Source organism: Rhinoraja longicauda, chromosome 19, assembly GCF_053455715.1.
Source record: "Rhinoraja longicauda isolate Sanriku21f chromosome 19, sRhiLon1.1, whole genome shotgun sequence".
In the NCBI taxonomy this organism is placed as follows: Eukaryota; Metazoa; Chordata; class Chondrichthyes; order Rajiformes; family Arhynchobatidae; genus Rhinoraja; species Rhinoraja longicauda.
This window is the reverse complement of record NC_135971.1, coordinates 23035631-23057359: the sequence shown is the minus strand read 5'-3', so window position 1 is coordinate 23057359 and position 21729 is coordinate 23035631.

Sequence of the window (21729 nt, the reverse complement as noted above, 5' to 3'; positions counted from 1 at the left end):
TTCCTGCCTCTAGCGTGTCCAATCCCTTAATAATCTTACATGTTTCAACGAGATCCCCTCTCATCCTTCTAAATTCCAGTGTATACAAGCCCAGTTGCTCCAGTCTTTCAACATACGACAGTCCCGCCATCCCGGGAATTAACCTCGTGAACCTACGCTGCATAGAGACCCAGCCTGCTCAACCTCTCCCTGTAGCTCACACCTTCTAGTCCTGGCAACATCCTCGTAAATCTTCTCTTAACCCTTTCAAGTCAAGGGCCAATGGTCGTGTTGTGCGGATGACATATAAATTAAGTCAGGAGTCTATGGTTTTGTTGGGGGTTTGCAAAGTCAAACCCTTAATAAGACTCAAAGAATTCTCTGTAGAATTCTCTGCCTCAGAAGGCAGTGGAGGCCAATTCTCTGAATGCATTCGAGAGAGTGCTAGATAGAGCTCTTAAGGATAGCGGAGTCAGGGGGTATGGGGAGAAGGCAGGAACGGGGTACTGATTGAGAATGATCAGCCATGATCACATTGAATGGCGGTGCTGGCTCGAAGGGCCGAATGGCCTCCTCCTGCACCTATTGTCTATTGTCTATTGACTCTTATGATTAACCTTCAGCAGTGGGTTTATTGTACTTGCTCGAGAGACGAGGTATCTCAGTCAAAGAATGTGATCACATCTCCAAGGTTAGGTCAGCACAGCAAGACATTTATGCACCAAAAAGATAGAAACATAGAAAATAGGTGCAGGAGGAGGCCATTCAGCCCTTCGAGCCAGCACCGCCATTCATTGTGATCATGGCTGATCGTCCACAATCAGTAACCCGTGCCTGCGCTCTCCCCATATCCCTTGATTCCACTAGCCCCTAGAGCTCTATCTAACTCTCTCTTAAATCCATCCAGTGATTCGGCCTCCACTGCCCTCTGTGGCAGAGAATTCCACAAATTCACAACTCTCTGGGTGAAAAAGTTTGTTTTCACCTCAGTTTTAAATGGCCTCCCCTTTATTCTAAGACTGTGTGTGGCCCCTGGTTCCGGACTCCCCCGACATTGGGAACATTTTTCCCGCATCTAGCTTGTCCAGTCCTTTTATAATTTTATACGTCTCTATAAGATCCCCTCTCATCCTTCTAAACTCCAGTGAATACGCCTAGTCTTTTCAATCTACAGATGCCAGCAGAGGAAGTACAGAGGTGAGGTAGATTGATGTGTTAATTACAGAATCTATACTTTACTCTTTGTTTCACCCAAAAATAATATTGATCAATTATTGACAAAATTGCTATTTACAATCCAAAACAATACAAAATGGCGGTCACGTTGGCGCAGCGGTAGAGTTGCTGCCTTACAGCGAATGCAGCGCCGGAGACCCGGGTTCCATCCCGACTACGGGCGCTGTCTGTACGGAGTTTGTACGTTCTCCCCGTGATCCGCGTGGGTTTTCTCCGAGATCTTCAGTTTCCTCCCACACTCCAAAGACGTGCAGGTTTGTCGGTTAATTTGTTTGGTAAAATGTAAAAATTGTCCCTGGGGGTGTGGGATAGTATTAGTGTGCGGGGATCGCTGGTCGGCGCGGACCCGGTGGGCCGAAAGGGCCTGTTTCCGCGCTGTATCTCTAACCTAAACTAAATTCAAATCAAGAGTCTTGTTGGGTGGACTACCTATATTCAAATCAGGAATCAAAGGGGTTGTTGCTGGGAGTCAAGTCAGGAGGCCATGGTCTTGTTGGAAGGGCCACCTACAAGTTAAGTCAAGAGGACAAGGGCCTTGTTGGAGAGGCTACCTATTAGCCCAGCCGAGAGTCAGTAGACTTGTTGGGTGGGCTACCTAGAGTTCAAGTCAGGAGTCCATTGTCTTTTTGGGTGGGCTACTTGTTAGTTAAGTCAAGAAGTCAATGGTCTTGTTGGGTGGGCTACCTGGTGGGTGTAGGATAGTGTTAGTGTGCGGGGATCGCTGGTCGGTACGGACCCGGTGGGCCGAAAGGGCCTGTTTCCGCGCTGTGTCTCTAAACTAAACTGAACGAACCCGCTACCATTTAGGCTAACATATGTAAGGGTTTTCTGCGCCGAGCTTTCGCCCGACCTAAGGTCCCCGTGCCTTGCTCTGATCCCTTGACCAGGCCGTGCACACTGGTTCCCCGTGAGTGGTTCGACCCACTCACCCCTTACGGTTCTAGACACTGGGCTTAGATGCAGGAGCTCTTATAGTGCAGAAAAAATTCAACCAGACCAGATTTCAAAACCAGGGTTTAAATGAAAAGGCTTTTATTCAGCACTTGGGACTATTGTCCATGAATATATTTATACAGTTCTATAAGACATATCTATAATACACATACCGAATACATGAATACCTTTGATTTATTAATCACAAAACGCACAGTTCACAAGACATATACCCGAATACCCTTTTCGCTGAAAACTTTAAAACACACAGTTCCACGAGACATATATCCGAATACCTTCTTCGCTGAATTCTTGAAACACACAGTTCCACAAAACATATACACGAATACCCTTTTACTTATGAATTCTTAAACACAGTTCTGCAAGACACATACACGACTGTAAGATGGGGAACGCACGACGCATCGCAACCTTGACCAACACATATTTTAATACACAAATCTCAAATCTTACACATACCATTTAGGCTAGCATGTTAACCCGCTAACATATGCAAAAACAAACATTCTCAAATGACTATTTCCCCATCATTATTGAGGATGTATTCCTCCTCCTCCTCCTCCCCCCCCTCCCGCGGTGCCCAGCGGTCCCGGAAATCCCCCAGGGTGCCCGTAGGCAGCGCGTGGTCCCTCTCTAGCCCCACCCTCTTCTGCCTGGCGCCGTGACTCGCGGACGGCCATCTTGGCCAGGCCCAGGAGCAAACCCACCCAGGACATCTTCACAGCCCCCCCCCCCCCAACGCACAGGGGTGTCCAACGTTGAGGGCGGTGGGTGAGAAGTGCAGCCAGAAGGCAAAGTGCAAGCCCCTTTGGATATTGGAACAGGAGGCAATAGACAATAGACAATAGACAGTAGGTGCAGGAGTAGGCCATTCAGCCCTTCGAGCCAGCACCGCCATTCAATGCGATCATGGCTGATCACTCTCAATCAGTACCCCGTTCCTGCCTTCTCCCCATACCCCCTGACTCCGCTATCCTTAAGAGCTCTATCCAGCTCTCTCTTGAAAGCATCCAACAAACTGGCCTCCACTGCCTTCTGAGGCAGAGAATTCCACACCTTCACAACTCTCTGACTGAAAAAGTTCTTCCTCATCTCCGTTCTAAATGGCCTACCTCTTATTATTAAACTGTGGCCTCTTGTTCTGGACTCCCCCAACATTGGGAACATGTTTCCTGCCTCTAATGTGTCCAATCCCCTAATTATCTTATATGTTTCAATAAGATCCCCCCCTCATCCTTCTAAATTCCAGTGTATACAAGCCCAATCGCTCCAGCCTTTCAACATACGACAGTCCCGCCATTCCGGGAATTAACCTAGTGAACCTACGCTGCACGCCCTCAATAGCAAGAATATCCTTCCTCAAATTTGGAGACCAAAACTGCACACAGTACTCCAGGTGCGGTCTCACCAGGGCCCAGTACAACTGCAGAAGGACCTCTTTGCTCCTATACTCAACTCCTCTTGTTATGAAGGCCAACATTCCATTGGCTTTCTTCACTGCCTGCTGTACCTACATGCTTCCTTTCAGTGACTGATGCACTAGGACACCCAGATCTCGTTGAACATCCCCTCTTCCTAACTTGACACCATTCAGATAATAATCTGCCTTTCTATTCTTACTTCCAAAGTGAATAACCTCACACTTATCTACATTAAACTGCATCTGCCATGTATCCGCCCACTCACACAACCTGTCCAAGTCACCCTGCAGCCTTATTGCATCTTCCTCACAATTCACACTACCCCCCAGCTTTGTATCATCTGCTGGCCTTGTACACGTGGTACACAGACTCTTCCAGCTGGCAACGGTGGCGAGTCTGTGAACCGCGAGAGAGACAGGTCGCCAGGGGACTCCTCGGGGCAGTGCCCTCCTCTGCAGAGGGGGGGAGAGTCTCTGGGTAGACTGAACCCCACTTGGAGGCCCTCTCGAGACCACATCGTACAAACGATGCGACTTCTAGGTTGAGTACGCAATGCAGACAGAGGGTGAGAATACTTCATGTGTTAATAACTTTGACTCTAGATTGCCGTTCCTCGCTCCTTGACTTAGCGGGACACACAGAGAGTGACGGTAAATGTGTTAGGAGCAGATACCAGCTGGTGGCCTCTGTTCTCCGCGTGTCGTGGCATTGGAAGGTAACGACAATGAATGTGTTAATGGCAAGTCTGTGAGAACTGGGCTACACTGGAAATCACAGTGAGTGGGTTGAATGGACCACAGAGTCATAGAGTGATACAGTGTGGAAACAGGCCCTTCAGCCCGACTTGCCCACACCATCCCAGCTACACTAGTCCCACCGGCCTTGGTCCATATCCCTCCAAACCCGTCCTATCCATCTACCTGTCTGTTTCTTAAACGTTCGGATAGTCCCAGCCTCAACTGCCTCCTCTGGCAGCTCGTTCCACACACCCACCACCCTCTGTGTGAAAAAGTTACCCCTCAGATTCCTATTAAATCTTTTCCCCTTCACCTTAAACCTATGTCCTCTGGTCCTCGATTCCCCAACTCTGGGCAAGAGACTCTGTGCGTCTACCCGATCTATTCCTCTCGTGATTTTGTACACCTCTATAAGATCTCCCCTCATCCTCCTGCGCTCCAAGGAATAGAGACCCAGCCTGCTCAACCTCTCCCTGTAGCTCACACCCTCTAGTCCTGGCAACATCCTTGTAAATCTTCTCTGAACCCTTTCAAGCTTGACAATATGTTTCGTATACCATAATGTTAATGGCAAGAATGGGAAAGATTTAACAGGAATCTGAGGGGTCATTTTTCCACAGTGGGTGTGTGGAACGAGCTGCCGGAGGAGGTAGTTGAGGCTGGGACTATCCCAACATTTACCACACAGTTAGACAGGTATATGGATCGGACGGGTTTGGAGGGATATGGGCCAAACGCGGGCAGGTGGGACTAGTGTAGCTGGGACATGTTGTGGGCCTGTTTTCACACTGTATCACTCTATGACTCGAAAACGACTATACTGGTCGGCGCGGACCAGGCTGTTCGGCCTATAATGCCTCTGTCTATTGTGAGCAGGAGGAATCGCGTCGAGGACGGAGCGGTCTGGATGGAGTTTCTTCGTCTCTACTACTGGGGCGCTGACGTTTGGGTGCGTGGTTACCATTGTCGCCCTGGTTCTGCAGAGGAAATACTATCTACGCCGATCGCCGTGACCGAGCCCAGTGGCCGTCCCTTACGTAAACGATGATAAACTCTGACCCCACCCCCCCCCCGCTTCACACCCCTTTAGATTCTGATTAAAGTCTGGTTAGCGACGAAAATAGATAGTTGTTTTTAGAAAAAAAAACAATAATTTTACTCAAAGCCGACAGAATGGCGTGACGTCAAAACCCCGACGATTGTCTTTCAAACTCTTTGGGACATCCGGTGAGTTGCGTGCCCAAGGCCGCCAAACGGTCATCACACGTTAGCTTTAGTCTAGTTCGTGACAGGAGCAGGATGAGGCCATTCGGCCCATCGAACGTCAACTCCACCATTCGATCATGGCTGATCTATCTCTCCATCACCCACCCCATTCTCCTGCCTTCTCTCTCTGAGAACGAGGATCTAGGTGGGGGCGGGGATGGAGAGAGGGGGGAATTTTGCCCTCACATTTCGCCTACTCTTCCCTGGGACTCGGTTTCTCGAGTCCTGGCAACGTCTTTCCCCCATCTTTTTGTCTTTAATCAAAAAAATATTTATTCAAATGTTTAAAATAATATATACAATACAATTTAAGAAAAAACCGAAACAGAATCCGCCAACGTGACACAAGACAAACAAGAAACTATTGTACAACTATGTTACACTCCTTGACCAAGATGCATCTCTCCCCCCCCCAACCCGCGGTGCCCAGCGGTCCCGGAAATCCCCCAGGGTGCCCTTGGACAGCGCGTGGTCACTCTCGAACGCCACCCGGGTGCGGACGGACGTAACCTCGGACAAAGGGGCAGGCAGCCGGCTCGGGCAGAGCCCTCTCCCGCCTGGCGCCGCGACTCGCGGACGGCCAGCTTGGCCAGGCCCAGGAGCAAACCCAACCCAGGACATCCTTTCTGTCTTAGCGGCTAATCTCCTCCAGCAAGGTTATCAAAACTTAACACAGTGGCCCCTCGTGTGCAGGGAGTGGGATAACTGTTAAGAAGGTGTTTTACAGCTCGGACTGTTTACCGAATTAGTGTAAAAGGGTGATCGATGGTCGGCGTGGACTCAAACATTCACAGGTGATAGGAGCAGGATTAGGCCGTTCGGCCCATCAAGTCCTCTCCGCCGACCAATCGTGGCTGATCTATCCCTCCCTCCCAACCCCACTCTCCTGCCTTCTCCCCTGACACCAGCACTCATCAATAATCTGTTCATCTCTTCTCAGAAAATACCCATTGGCTTGGCCCCCACAGCCATCCGTGACAATGAATCAATCCCACAGATTCACACCCCACCTTTACACTCACTGGGGGCCTGTTTCCTTACACTCCCTATAAAATCTCCATGTTCACTTGAAAATGTATTACAAAATGCTGGGGTAACTCAGCGGGCCAGGCAGCATCTCAGGAGAGAAGGAATGGGTCAAGACCAGTTTCGGGTCAAGACCAGTTTGGTTATTAACGGATTGAGACCCTTTCGGGTCGAGACCCTTCTTCAGACTGAAGATTTGGTCTCGAGCCGAAACGCCACCCATTCCTTCTCTCCTGAGATGCTGCCTGACCCGCTGAGTTACTCCAGCACTTTGTGACACCTTCCATTTGTACCAGCGTCTGCAGTTATTTTCCTACACCTTTTTTGAAAATGTATTACACTACCCTGTAATGTGTAAAAATAAGTGAACTGAAGTGTCATGGGGTATTAAATAGAATTAGGTGGACCATCCAATTCTAAGAAGTCTGGAGAAGGGTCTCGACCCGAAACGTCACCCATTCCTTCTCTCCTGAGATGCTGCCTGACCCGCTGAGTTACTCCAGCATTTTGCGTCTATCTTCAAGAAAATCTACCAGTCTGGTGTGCAAATTTCCAAAAGTGCCGGATTATTGGAGTTTTGGTACAACATTGTCGTGATTGTATAAATTGTGAGTTGAATTTAATAACCAAACGGGTTGAATTGTAAAACAAATATATGGAAATTGTTAATGACCAAAATATTCTTTGCTTTTATTTTATTATATTGAAATCCTGACCTGCCACTAATAAAATGCTGATGGTAATACAGTGACTAATCTCCTTCTGTGAGTTTTAAATCGTTCACCGAGCTGCTGGTAACTGTTGTGGGTCCAGTCTTGTTTAATTTGACAACCGATTCCAGAGATTGTATAAAATGGCGTATCGGGCCGAGACCCTTCTTCAGACTGAGAGTCAGGGAGAGGGAGACACTGAGACATGGAAGGGTAAGGTGTGAAAACTATGATCCATTCCATGTGTTCCTTTTTTTGTTGTTCCCTTTGATCTCTCATTTTCACACCTTACCCTTCCATATCTCTGTGTCTCCCTCTCCACTGGGGTTGCCAACTGTCCCGTGTTAGCTGGGACATCCTGTATATCGGTCTAAATTGGTTTGTCCCGTACATGATCGCCCTTGTCCCGTATTCGGCCCGAGGGGCACTGTAGGCCCGAACAGTGTAGGACCGGACACTGTAGGCCCAGACACTGTGGGCTCGGACACTGTAGGCCCGGACGCTGTAGGCCCGGACGCTGTAGGCCCAGACACTGTAGGCCCGGACACTGTAGGCGCGGACAGTGTAGGACCAGACACTGTAGACCCGAGCACTGTGGGCCCGGACACTGTAGGCCCGGACACTGTAGGCCCGGACACTGTAGGCCCGGACAGTGTGGGCCCGGACGCTGTAGGCCCGAACAGTGTAGGCCCGGACACTGTAGGCCCTGACAGTGTAGGCCCCGACGCTCTAGGCCCGGACACTGTAGGCCCTGATACTGTGGGCCCGGACACTGTAGGTCCGGTCACTGTAGGCCCGGACACTGTAGGCCCGGACAGTGTAGGACCAGACACCGTAGACCCGGGCACTGTGGGCCCGGACACTGTAGGCCCGGACACTGTAGGCCCGGACAGTGTAGGCCCAGACACTGTGGGCCCGGACACTGTAGGCCCGGACAGTGTAGGCTCGGACACTGTAGGCCCGGACAGTGTAGGACCAGACACCGTAGACCCGGACACTGTAGGCCCGGACAGTGTGGGCCCGGACACTGTGGGCCCGGACACTGTAGGCCCGGTCACTGTAGGCCCAGGGGCTGCTGATAGCCTAATGGAGGTTGCTTGGCAACCCACCTCCCGGCCCGGGCGGCTACCATTGGTGGAGCGGGAGCACGTGGCCGCTGGCTGGGTGAGGTCACATTGGGCGCGGGGAGGTGACGTCACCTTTTGTCCCTTATTTGTGAGTGAGAAAGTTGGCAACCCTACACTCCCCTGACTTTCAATCTGGAGAAGGGTCTCGACCAGAAACGTCACCCATTCCTTCTCTCCAGAGATGCTGCCTGTCCCGCTGAGTTACTCCAGTACTTTGTGCCTATCTTCTGTGTAAACCAGCGTCTGCAGTTCCTTCCTACGCATTTTATGAAATGGGCAAAGGTCAAAGTAGAGAGGTAGAAGGATTTGAACATTCAAACACAGGAAGATAGGAGCAGATACTTGCCTCCGTGTCTGAGGAGTGATGTTTGCTTCAGTTTAGTTTAGAGATACAGCGTGGAAACAGGCCCTTCGGCCCACCGAGTCCACCCTGACACTAGCACTATCCTACACACACTGGGGACAATTTACGGTTTTACCAAAGGGACAATTTTACATTTACCAAGCCGATTAACCTACAAACCTGCACGTCTTTGGAGTGTGGGTGGAAACCGGAGCGCCCGGAGAAAACCCACGCAGGTCACGGGGAGAACGTACAAACTCCGTACATTCGGCATTGAAGAAAGTCACGAGGAATGTCTACAATACAATACAATACAATATATCTTTATTGTCATTGTACAGGGGAACAACGAGATTGGGAATGCGCCTCCCATACGATGCAATAAATTAATTAGCTAATCAGTATAAATTTAGACAACCCAATGAAACAAATTAGAAACAGTTTTAAAACAGAATAAAGTGCAAGTAGGTCTGTGCCGGTTCGCTGTGCGATGTGACCATCCGGCTCAGCAGGACCGGTTCATAGCAGCTATGGCCCTGGGGATGAAGCTGTTCCTGAGTCTGGAGGTGCGGGCGTAGAAGGCCTTGTATCGTCTGCCCGATGGTAGGAGTTCAAACAGACTGTTGCAGGGGTGTGAAGCCTTTGTGGATGCTGGTGGCTTTTCTGAGGCATCGTGTGTTGTAGATGCCCTCCAAGGCTGGTAGCTGTGTTCCGATGGTCCTCTGAGTTCTATGGACTACCCGCTGAAGAGCTCTCCTCTCTGCCTCCGTGCAGCTGAGGTACCACACAGGGATGCCATGTGTTAGGATGCTCTCTATGGTGCAGCGGTAGAAGGTCGTCAGCAGCTGTTGGGGTAGACCAGACTTCTTCAGTGTTCTTAGGTAGAACAGTCGTTGCTGTGCCTTCTTGACCAGCGCAGCAGTGTTATTGGACCATGTTAGGTCCTCCGAAATGTAAGTGCCCAGAATCTTGAAGCTGGACACTCTCTCCACACTGTCCCCATTGATAGAGATCGGGGCGTATTCCCCGTTGTGTGACCTAAGGAAGTTGATGATCAGCTCCTTGGTCTTGGTGGTGTTTAGGGACAGGTTGTTATCAGAGCACCAGTCCGCCAGGTTCTGCACCTCCGCTCTATAGTTTGTTTCATCACGAGAATGATCCCAGGAATGAGTGGGTTAACATATGATGAGCGTTTGTCGGCAATGGGCCTGTACTCGCTGGAGTTTAGAAGGATGAGGGGGGACCTCATTGAAAACAACTGAATAGTGAGCGGCCTGGATAGAGTGGATGTGGAGAGGATGTTTCCACTAGTGGGAGAGTCTAGGACCAGAGGGCACAGCCTCAGAATTAAAGGACGTTCCTTTAGGAACAAAATGAGGAGGAATTTCTTTAGTCAGAGGGTAATGTACGGGCGCTGTCTGTACGGAGTTTGCACGTTCTCCCCGTGACCTGCGTGGGTTTTCTCCGGGTGCTCCGGTTTCCTCCCACACTCCAAAGACGTGCGGGTTTGTCGGTTAATTGGATTCTGTAAAACTATAAAATGTCCTTGGAGAGAAGGAATGGGTGACGTTTCGGATCGAGACCCTTCTTCAGTCTGAAGTCTGAAGAAGAGTATCGACCCGAAACGTCACCCATTCTTTCTCTCCAGAGATGCTGCCTGTCCCGCTGAGTTACCCCAGCATTTTAGACAATAGACAATAGACGCAGGAGTAGGCCATTCGGCCCTTCGATCCAGCACCGCCATTCAATGTGATCATGGCTGATCATTCTCAATCAGTACCCCGTTCCTGCCTTCTCCCCATACCCCCTGACTCCGCTATCCTTAAGAGCTCTATCTAGCTCTCTCTTGAATGCATTCAGAGAATTGGCCTCCACTGCCTTCTGAGGCAGAGAATTCCACTGATTTACAACTCTCTGACTGAAAAAGTTTTTCCTCATCTCCGTTCTAAATGGCCCACCCCTTATTCTTAAACTGTGGCCCCTGGTTCTGGACTCCCCCAACATTGGGAACATGTTTCCTGCCTCTAACGTGTCAAACCCCTTAATAATCTGCCTGACCTGCTGAGTTACTCCAGCATTTTGTGAATAAATCCCTTAATAATATATGTTTCGATTAGATCCCCTCTCATCCTTCTAAATTCCAGTGTATACAAGCCTAGTCGCTCCAGCCTTTCAACATATGACAGTCCCGCCATTCCGGGAATTAACCTAGTGAACCTACGCTGCACGCCCTCAATAGCAAGAATATCCTTCCTCAAATTTGGAGACCAAAACTGCACACAGTACTCCAGGTGCGGTCTCACTAGGGCCCTGTACAACTGCAGAAGGACCTCTTTGCTCATATACTCCTATGTCTACCTTCGATTTGCACCAGCATCTGCATTTTTGTTTTCCTTATAAATTGTCCCTAGTGTGCAGGATAGTATTAGTGTACGTGGTGATTGCTGGTCGGCACAGACTCAGTGGGCAGAAAGGCCTGTTTCCGTGCTGTATCGTTAAAGTATAAAATCTGAAGTCTAATCCTTTTGTCCTATTCCTTCTGTTTTTTTAGTCTCTGGCCTTTGTCCAACTGTCTGCCTTTCGAGATCCCCTTCACCTGTATCCACCTATCACTCGCCAGGCTTTGCCCTGTTACACCTCTCTTCCAACTTTCTCCTCCCCCTTCCCCTTCCTACAAGGGCGCAGCGGTAGAGGTTGCTGCCTTACAGCGAATGCAGCGCCTGAGACTCAGGTTCCATCCCGACTACGGGCGCCGCCTGTACGGAGTTTGTACGTTCTCCCCGTGACCTGCGTGGGTTTTCTCCGAGATCTTCGGTTTCCTCCCACACTCCAAAGACAATAGACAATAGACAATAGGTGCGGGAGGAGGCCATTCGGCCCTTCGAGCCTGTACGCACCGCCATTCAATGTGATCATGGCTGATCATTCTCAATCAGTACCCCGTTCCTGCCTTCTCCCCATACCCCCTGACTCCGCTATCCTTAAGAGCTCTATCCAGCTCTCTCTTGAATGCATTCAGAGAATTGGCCTCCACTGCCTTCTGAGGCAGAGAATTCCACAGATTCACAACTCTCTGACTGAAAAAGTTTTTCCTCATCTCAGTTCTAGATGGCCTACCCCTTATTCTTAAACTGTGGCCCCCTGGTTCTGGACTCCCCCAACATTGGGAACATGACGTGCAGGTTTGTAGGTTAATTGGCTGGGCAAATGTAAAAATTGTCCCTAGTGTGGGTAGGATAGTGTTAATGTGCGGGGATCGCTGGGCGGCGCGGACCCGGTGGGCCGAAGGGCCTGTTTCCACGCTGTATCTCTAAATCTAAAAATCTAAAAATCTAAAAATCAATCAGTCCGAAGAAGGGTCCCGACCATAAACATCAACCATCCATGTTCTCCAGAGACGCTGCCTGAAGCCGTGAAGCATTGTATCGGGAAGGACGTATCACAGTACGGTTTGGGAACAGCTCCATCCAAGACCGCAAGAAATCACAGAGAATTGTGGAGGCAGCCCAGACCACAAACCAACCTCCCTTCCACCGACTCCATCCACACCTCACGCTGCCTCAGCAAGGCCAGCAGCCCAGACCATCGCACACACCAACCTCCCTTCCACCGACTCCATCTACAACTCACGCTGCCTCGGCAAGGCCAGCAGCATCATCAAGGACCAGTCTCTCTCACCCCCGGCCACTCCCTCTTCTCCCCTCTCCCATCGGGCAAGAGGTACAGAAGTGTGAAAACGCACACCTCCAGATTCAGGGACAGTTTCTTCCCGGCTGTTATCGGGCGACTGAACCATCCCACCCCAACCAGAGAGCAGTGCTGAACTACTATCCACCTCATTGGAGACCCTCGGACTATCCTTGATCGGACTTTGCTGGCTTTACCTTGCACTAAACGTTATTCCCCTTACCATGTGTCTGTACACTGTGGACGGCTCGATTGTAATCGTGCGTTGTCTTTCCGCTGACTGGTTAGCACGCAACAAAAGCTGTTCACTGTACCTCGGCACACGGGACAATAAACTAAAATAAACTCAACTAAACTGACCGGTTGAATTACCCCAGCACATTATCCTTCTGCAGTGAAGACTGAGACAAAGTTTGTCTTTCTAATTGCTTTCTGTGGCTGCACATTAACTTCCAGCGACACCTATTTCTCACCGTTTGAAAAAATACACTGTATTTCTGCCAAAGTCGCTTTTAAACCCAAACCTACGACGTTGAATAAACCAGTGTGGCACGGTGGCGCAGCGGTAGAGTTGCTGCCTCACAGCGCAGGAGACCCGGGTTCGATCCCGACCACAGGCGCTGTCTGTACGGAGTTTGCATGTTCTCCCTGTGACCGGATGCTCCGTTCTCCTCCCACACTCCAAAGACGTGCAGGTTTGTAGGTTAATTGGCTTCTATGAATGGTCCCTCGTGTGTAGGATAGAACTAGTGTATGGGGGGATCGCAGCACGGTGCGGACTCGGTGGGCCGAAGGGCCTCTTCCCACGTTGTATCTCTAAACTAAACCAAACCTATCGTCTCCACTGTAGGCCCCGGGGGCCGCTGTAGGCCCGGACACTGTAGGCCACCTAACTGAGGTTGCATAGCAACCCACCTCCCGGCCCGGGCGGCCGTCAATGGTGGAGCGGGAGCACGTGGTCGCTGGCTGGGTGAGGTCACGTGGGGCGCGGGACGGTGACGTCACCTTGTCCCTTATTTGGGAGTGAGATAGTTGGCAACCCCTATCTGTACATTACGGACGGCCTGATTGTAATCGTGTATTGTCTTTCCGCTGACTGGTTAGCACGCAACAAAAAAGCTCTTCACTGTACCTCAGTACCACGTGACAATAAACTAAACTGAAAGCTGAGATATGTTCCAAGTTGGGAACATTTCATGGGGCTAAATGATACAATTGACAACAAACTTGCCCCGGGACTGACTTTGAGCTGAGGACTTAACATCTGAGTGTGCGATTCCTTGCCTGGATCGGCGCTCCAACGCGGCCTGCGGACTTTAGACAATAGACAATAGGTGCAGGAGGAGGCCATTCGGCCCTTTGAGCCAACACTGCCATTCAATGTGATCATGACTGATCATTCTCAATCAGTACCCCGTTTCTACCTTCTCCCCATACCCCCTGACTCCGCTATCCTTAAGAGCTCTATCCAGCTAGCTCTAGCTCTTTAACATCGAGGAGCTCGCAGTCTCGGGTTGAGACCGGTCGGGAGCTTCAAGCCGCACGACGTTCGACAAGCCCTGAACCGGGGGAGATCGCCCGGATCTGAAATCCCCCCGCCCCCCTCCTGCCAATGCAGGAGCTTGATCGCCCCCACGAGGAAGGCCAGCCACTGGCTACGGGAGTTAAGATCGTCCCGTCAACGGAAGGTTTGAGGCCCCCGACCGCTGGAGGACAAAGAAGGGAAGACATTGGACTTTATAGACAATAGACAATAGACATTAGACAATAGGTGCAGGAGGAGGCCATTCGGCCCTTCGAGCCAGCACCGCCATTCAATGTGATCATGGCTGATCATTCTCAATCAGTACCCCGTTCCTGCCTTCTCCCCATACCCCCTGACTCCGCTATCCTTAAGAGCTCTATCTAGCTCTCTCTTGAATGCATTCAGAGAATTGGCCTCCACTGCCTTCTGAGGCAGAGAATTCCACAGATTCACAACTCTCTGACTGAAAAAGTTTTTCCTCATCTCAGTTCTAAATGCCCTACCCCTTATTCTTAAACTGTGTCGCCCCTTGTTCTGGACTCCCCCAACATTGGGAACATGTTTCCTGCCTCTAACGTGTCCAACCCCTTAATAATCTTATACGTTTCGATAAGATCTCCTCTCATCCTTCTAAATTCCAGTGTATACAAGCCTAGCCGCTCCAGTCTTTCAACATATGAAAGTCCCGCCATTCCGGGAATTAACCTAGTAAACCTACGCTGCACGCCCTCAATAGCAAGAATATCCTTCCTCAAATGTGGAGACCAAAACTGCACACAGTACTCCAGGTGCGGTCTCACTCGGGCCCGGTACAACTGCAGAAGGACCTCTTTGCTCCTATACTCAACTCCTCTTGTTATGAAGGCCAACATTCCATTGGCTTTCTTCACTGCCTGCTGTACCTGCATGCTTCCTTCCATCACAGTGAGGAATGTGGAGGAATCACTGTGGTGGATGATGATGTTAAAATGTACTTTGAGTGTCCTGGTGCTTTTTATTGGCGTGACTGTACGGCAAATGAAGTCCCTCGTGTGTTGCAAAACATACTCGGCTAATAACGTATGACAGTGGCTGCGAACTGCAGTGCAAAAAGGAGTCAATTTGCAATAAACACTATTTTAATTTAGGAGAATACACAAGGAATTGAAAGATTAAAACAATCAAGACAATTATTTCACATATCTTCACAACGATCATGGCTAGCTAAAACATCTATGATTCACATTCATCTTTCTTTTGTTTATTAGCAATATAAAAGCAGCACTTTAAAAAACAACTTCATTGGTCATTACAGTGGCCTTAGTGGGAAAAGTGCCATCTTTGTCCAGAGTAAAACGTATAAATCAAAATTATTAAAAAGCCACAAAAGATTATCAGTGACGCCCAAGATTTTTTTTGATATTTTGATGCATCTCACGTAAGCCCAACCTTGGGTAGGTTTGTCAATGAGATGAGTAAGCTAGGAAGTTTAGCGGAGTTCTAGGAGATACACTATACAGCTATTTGCAAGCTTGTGGGAGCCCAGCTAATGGTGAATTTTGTGCTTGGGCATCCACTTGCTCGAATGTTTTCCTTTTTAACAAAAAAAACACAGCCCGACTAGACATACAAGGGGCGCCTTCAGTTTTGTTGCAAGTAGTACTTCCTTTGAAGGATTAGTGCCGTCAGCAAGCTCACACACAAAGCAGATAGTGCCCCGAAAATGTAAATATTGTAGCCGGCTTCTTTGCGGTCCGAACTGAGACGTAAATCACGGTCTCCTGTGCAAGGGGGGGGGGGGGGGAACAAAGAGACGGGAATTAAAAGGCGGCAATTTGTGGGGAGGTGATGGTGAAAGTGGTGGTGTCGTCGTTTGGCCTGGCAAGACAGTTCGAATCCCACCGGATTATACGGCGGAAAATTCGAACATCCGAATTCTGGAAATGCGCTCAAGCGTTTAGGCGGCGCGGCGGTAGAGTTGCTGCCTCACAGCGCCGGAGACCCGGCTTCCGCCCCGACTACGGGTGCCGTCCGCACGGCGTTTGCACGTTCTCCCCGTGACCCTTGTGGGTTTTCTCCGGGCGCTCCGGTTTCCGCCCACACTCCAAAGACGTACAGGTTTGAAGGTTAATTGGCAGCTCACATAATCAAGGGCCATTCATTCATACCCCCATTCATTCCCTCTTCTCCCCTCTCCTATCAGACAGAAGACACTAAAGCTCGAAAGTGCGTGCCACCACAGAACACAACCCACCAGGTAATAAAAAGGAACTGCAGTGGCTGGTTTAAACCAAAAATAGACAAGGCCTTTTACTGTACCTCACGACACACGACAATAACCTAAACTGAACTACACTAAAAAATATTTATTCACAAAATGCTGGAGTAACTCAGCAGGTCAGGCAGCATCTCGGGAGAGAAGGAATGGGTGACGTTTCGGGTCGACACCCTTCGGGTCAGTCTGAAGAAAGGGCTCGACCCGAAACGTCACCCATTCCTTCTCTCCTGAGATGCTGCCTGACCCGCTGAGTTACTCCAGCATTTTGTGAATAAACACCTTCGATTTGTACCAGCATCTGCAGTTATTTTCTTATACACTAAAAAATAGTACTTTTTAGTTTTATTAAGTTAAATGAACAAAGTTGGTTAACTTGATCCAGTGATACCAGCTAAAAAAAACGAAAAAATACTACTTTTTAATTTAATTAAGTTGAATTAAGTTAAATTTACAAAGTTGGCGAATTTGATCCAGTGATACCAGCTAAAAAAACGAAAAAACACTACTTTTTTAGTTTAATTAAGTTAAATTAAGTTAAATTTACAAAGTTGGTGAGCTTGATCCAGTGATACCAGCTTTCCAAAGTCTGAAGAAGGGTCTCGACCCGAAACGTCACCCATTCCTTCTCTCCTGAGATGCTGCCTGACCCGCTGAGTTAATCCAGCATTTTGTGAAATAAATACCTTCGATTTGTACCCGCATCTGCAGTTATTTTCTTACACTTCCAGTCTGATGGTCATTTAGCAAGACCTACCATCCACCTCATTGGAGACCCTAGGATTATCTTCAATCAGGCTTTACGAGATTTTACCTTGCTCCAAATGTTGTTCCCCTTATCCTGTATCTGTCCACTGTGGACGGCTCGATTGTAATCATGCATAGCCTTTCCGCTGGCTGGATAGCACGCAACAAAAATTGCTTTTCACTGTACCTCGGCATTAAAATTTGATAAGCAAGTCAACGCTGTGGTAAAAGCCAGCTTCTTCCAACTTCGAACCATAGCTAAAATCAAACCTTTCCTCCAATTCGACGACACAGAAAAAATCATTCATGCTTTCATTTCCTCCCGCCTAGACTACTGCAACTCCCTATACACTGGGATCAGCCAATCTTCCCTGTCCCGCCTGCAACTGGTCCAAAACGCCGCAGCGAGACTCCTGACGGGTACCCGTAAAGGGGACCACATCACCCCGATTCTGGCCTCTCTCCACTGGCTCCCTGTACGGTACAGAATCAACTTCAAGCTCCTCCTATTCACATATAAAGCCCTAAATGGACATTTCCCCCCCTACATCAAAAATCTTCTAACCCCCCTCTCTAACTCCAGGTCCCTCAGGTCGGCCGACTTGGGGCTACTCACTATCCCGCGGTCTAGGCTTAAGCTCGGGGTGACCGCACTTTTGCGGTTGCAGATCCTAGACTGTGGAACAGCATCCCTCTCCCCATCAGAACTGCCCCCTCCATCGACTCCTTTAAGTCCAGGCTCAAAACCTATTTCTACTCCCTAGCGTTTGAGGCTCATTGAGGAGGCGCTGTGAACTGTTTGCGTGCTACTGTAGGTTTCATTTTTTCCTTAGTACCTAATCAGATGTACAGCACTTTGGTCAACGTGGGTTGTTTTTAAATGTGCTATACAAATAAAATTGACTTGACTTGACTTGACTTGACACATGACAAAAAACGAAACTAAAACTACCATTCTTTATTAAGCTATCAACATTAGCAGCAACTTTCATGGAGTTATGGACTAGGATCCATAACAGGAAAAATGTTCCCAATGCTTGGGGGAGTCCAGAACCAGGGGCCACACACAGTCTAAGAATAAAGGGGAGGCCATTTAAAACTGAGGTGAGAAAAAACCTTTTCACCCAGAGAGTTGTGAATTTGTGGAATTCTCTGCCACAGAGGGTAGTGGAGGTTAATTCACTGGATGGATTTTAAAAGAGGGTTAGATAGAGCTCTAGGGGCTTGTGGAATCAAGTGATTATGGGTAGGCACGGGTTACAGATTGTGGACGATCAGCCATGATCTCAATGAATGGCGGTGCTGGCTCGAAGGGCCAAATGGCCTCCTCCTGCACCTATTGTCTATGTTTCTATGATCCCAAGATCCTCGCATAACATCAATGCTTTTAAGGGTCTTTCCATTAATTGTTTAGTTTAGTTTAGTCTTGTTTAGTTCAATTTAGATTTGTTTATTGTCACGCGTACCGAGGTACAGTGAAAAGCTTTTGTTGTTGCGTGCTAACCAGTCAGCGGAAAGACAACATACGATTACAATCGAGCCGTCCACAGTGTACAGATACATGGTAAAGGGAATAACGTTTAGTGCGAGGTAAAGCCAGTAAAGTCCGATCAAGGATAGTCTGAAGGTCACCAATGAGGTGGATAGTAGTTCAGCACTGCTCTCTGGTTGTGGTGGGATGGTTCAGTTGCCTGATAACAGCCGGGAAGAAACTGCCCCTGAATCTGGAGGTGTGCGTTTTCACACTTCTGTATCTTTTGCCCGATGGGAGAGGGGAGAAGAGAGAGAGGCCGGGGTGAGACTGGTCCTTGATGATGCTGCTGGCCTTGCCGAGGCAGCGTCAGATGTAGATGGAGTCGGTGGAAGGGAGGTTGGTTTGTGCGATGGTCTGGGCTGCTGGCCTTGCCGAGGCAACGTGAGGCGTAGATGGAGTCGATGGAAGGGAGGTTGGTTTGTGCGATGGTCTGGGCTGCGTGCATTTTCCTTGACATGACAAATGCTTACCTTGACATGGAGTGGCGAGCAGGTTCTCAACAGACTGGGCCCCTTCCCCGACACCACCCTTCAAGACAACATTGTACCCCTCCCTCCCTCCCTCACCATCCATCGTCCACGATACTGCTCCTACACAGTCAAACCCCGAACAAGGTTAGCTTCAGGTCAATATAGGGTTGCCAACTGTCCCATAGTAGCCAGGACATCCCGTATTTTGGGCTAAATCGGTTTGTCCCATACGGGACTGCACTTGTCCTGTATTAGGCCTGGGGGGGTGCTGTAGGCCCGGACAGTGTAGGCCCAGACAGTGTAGGCCTGGACACTGTAGGCCCGGACAGTGTAGGCCCAGACAGTGTAGGCCCGGACACTGTAGGCCCAGACAGTATAGGCCCGGACAGTGTAGGCCCGGACACTGTAGGCCCGGACACTGTAGGCCCGGACAGTGTAGGCCCGGACACTATAGGCCCGGACAGTGTAGGCCCGGACACTGTAGACCCAGACAGTGTAGGCACGACACTGTAGGCCCGGACAGTGTAGGCCTGGACACTGTAGGCCCGAACATGTAGGCCCGGGGGCCGCTGTAAGCCCAGACAGTGCAGGCTAACGGAGTGTGTTCGGGGATCGGGGCCGAGTGTGTTCGCCGAATGGAGGTTACTTAGCAACCCGCCTCCCGGCCCGGGCGGCCGCCATTGGTGGAGCGGGAGCACGTGGCCACTGGCTGGGTGAGCTCACGTGGGGCGTGGGGTGGTGATGTCACCTTGTCCCTTATTTGGGATTGAGATAGTTGGCAACCCTAGGTCAATAAGCCAACTGCATCGAACAATCACCCTTCAGGGGGCATGGTGGCGCGGCGGTAAAGTCGCTGCCTCACAGCGCCAGAGACCCAGGTTCAATCCCGACTACGGGTGCTGTCTGTACGGAGTTTGTACGTTCTCTCCGTGACCCGCGTGGGTTTTCTCCGGGTGCTTCGGTTTCCTCCCACACTCCAAAGACGTGCGGGTTTGTAGGCTAATTGGCTTGGTGTAAATGTAAGATTGTCCCCAGTGTATGTAGGATGGTGTTAATGTGCGGGGATCGCTGGTCGGCGCGGACTCAGTGGGCCGAAGGGCCTGTTTCAGTGGTGTCCCTCTGAACTAAACTTTCACTGATCAATATCTACAATCAAAAAACTTCTCCACTCAATAATCCAGCAATCGCCAAATGGCCAATTCTAACCCTATCTGTCAATGTTCCCAGAACACAAGCACGTTCCTATCCACACCAGGGACAATGTGTATATTTGCTTACCGAAGCCAATTAACCTACAAACCCGCACGTCTTTGGAGTGTGGGTAGAAACCGGAGCACCCGGAGAAAACCCACGCAGGTCACGGGGAGAACGTACAAACTCCGTACACACACACGCGCGCACGCACACGCACGCACACGCACGCACACACACACACACACGCACATGCACACGCACACACACACATACACACACACGCACACACACACAGACACACACGCTCGCACGCACACACACACACACACACACACACACACACGCACTTAAGCACGCACGCACGCACGCACACACACACACACACACACACACACACACACACAGCACCTGAGGTCAGGATGGAACCCGGGTCTCTGGCGCTGTGAGGCAGCAACTCTACCGCTGCGCCACCGTTCCGGTCACAACTTCCAAAGCAAATACTTCACCATTGCTCACATGGACAGGTCAGTCAGTGTTTAGTTTAGTTTAGATTTTGAATTTAGATTTAGAGATACAGCACGGAAACAGGCCCTTCGGCCCACCGGGTTCGCACCGCCCAGCGATCCCCGCACACTGACACTATCCTACACACACACACACACGGGACAATTGTTTACATTTGCCCAGCCAATTAACCTACAAGCCCACACGTCTTTGTGGTGTGGGAGGAAACCGAAGATCTCGGAGAAAACCCACGCAGGTCACGGGGAGAACGTACAAACTCCGTACAGACGGCGCCCGTAGTCGGGATCGAACCTGTGTCTCCGGCGCTGCATTCGCTGTAAGGCAGCAACTCTACCCCCGCGCCACCGTGCTGCCCAAACCGTGTTACCCAAACCATCCATCCAATATAGACACAAAGTGCTGGAGTAACTCAGCGGGACAGGCAGAATCACTGGAGAGAAGGAACGGCCGACGTTTCGGGTCGAGACCCTTCTTCAGACTGAAGAATTGGTCTCGACCCGAAACGTCGCCCGTTCCTTCTCTCCGGAGATGCTGCCTGTCCCGTTGAGTTACTCCAGCACTTTGTGTCTATCTTGGATTAAACCTGCATCTGCAGAGGATTCCAAGTGTCCACCTCATCGAGGTTCTCTTAGAGGTTTCTGCATCGCTTCCCAGTCCAGATCCAGACCCCTCTCCTTCTCCACTCCACAACCAGTCCAGGACCACTTCCCGAGTCCCAGATAGTTCTGCACCAGTCCCAGACCAGTCCTGGACTGGCACTGCTTCACTCCTCAATGCCAATTGAATGAACAAGTTTACCTTTAGGTCTATTATCGTCACGTGCACGGGGCGGCACGGTGGCGCAGCGGTAGAGTTGCCGCCTTACAGCGAATGCAGCGCCGGAGACCCGGCTACGGGTGCTGTCTGTGCGGAGTTTGTACATTCACCCCGTCACCGGGCCCACACTGCAGGCCCACACTCCAAGGCCACTCCCGGTCCACTCCAGTCCACTCCA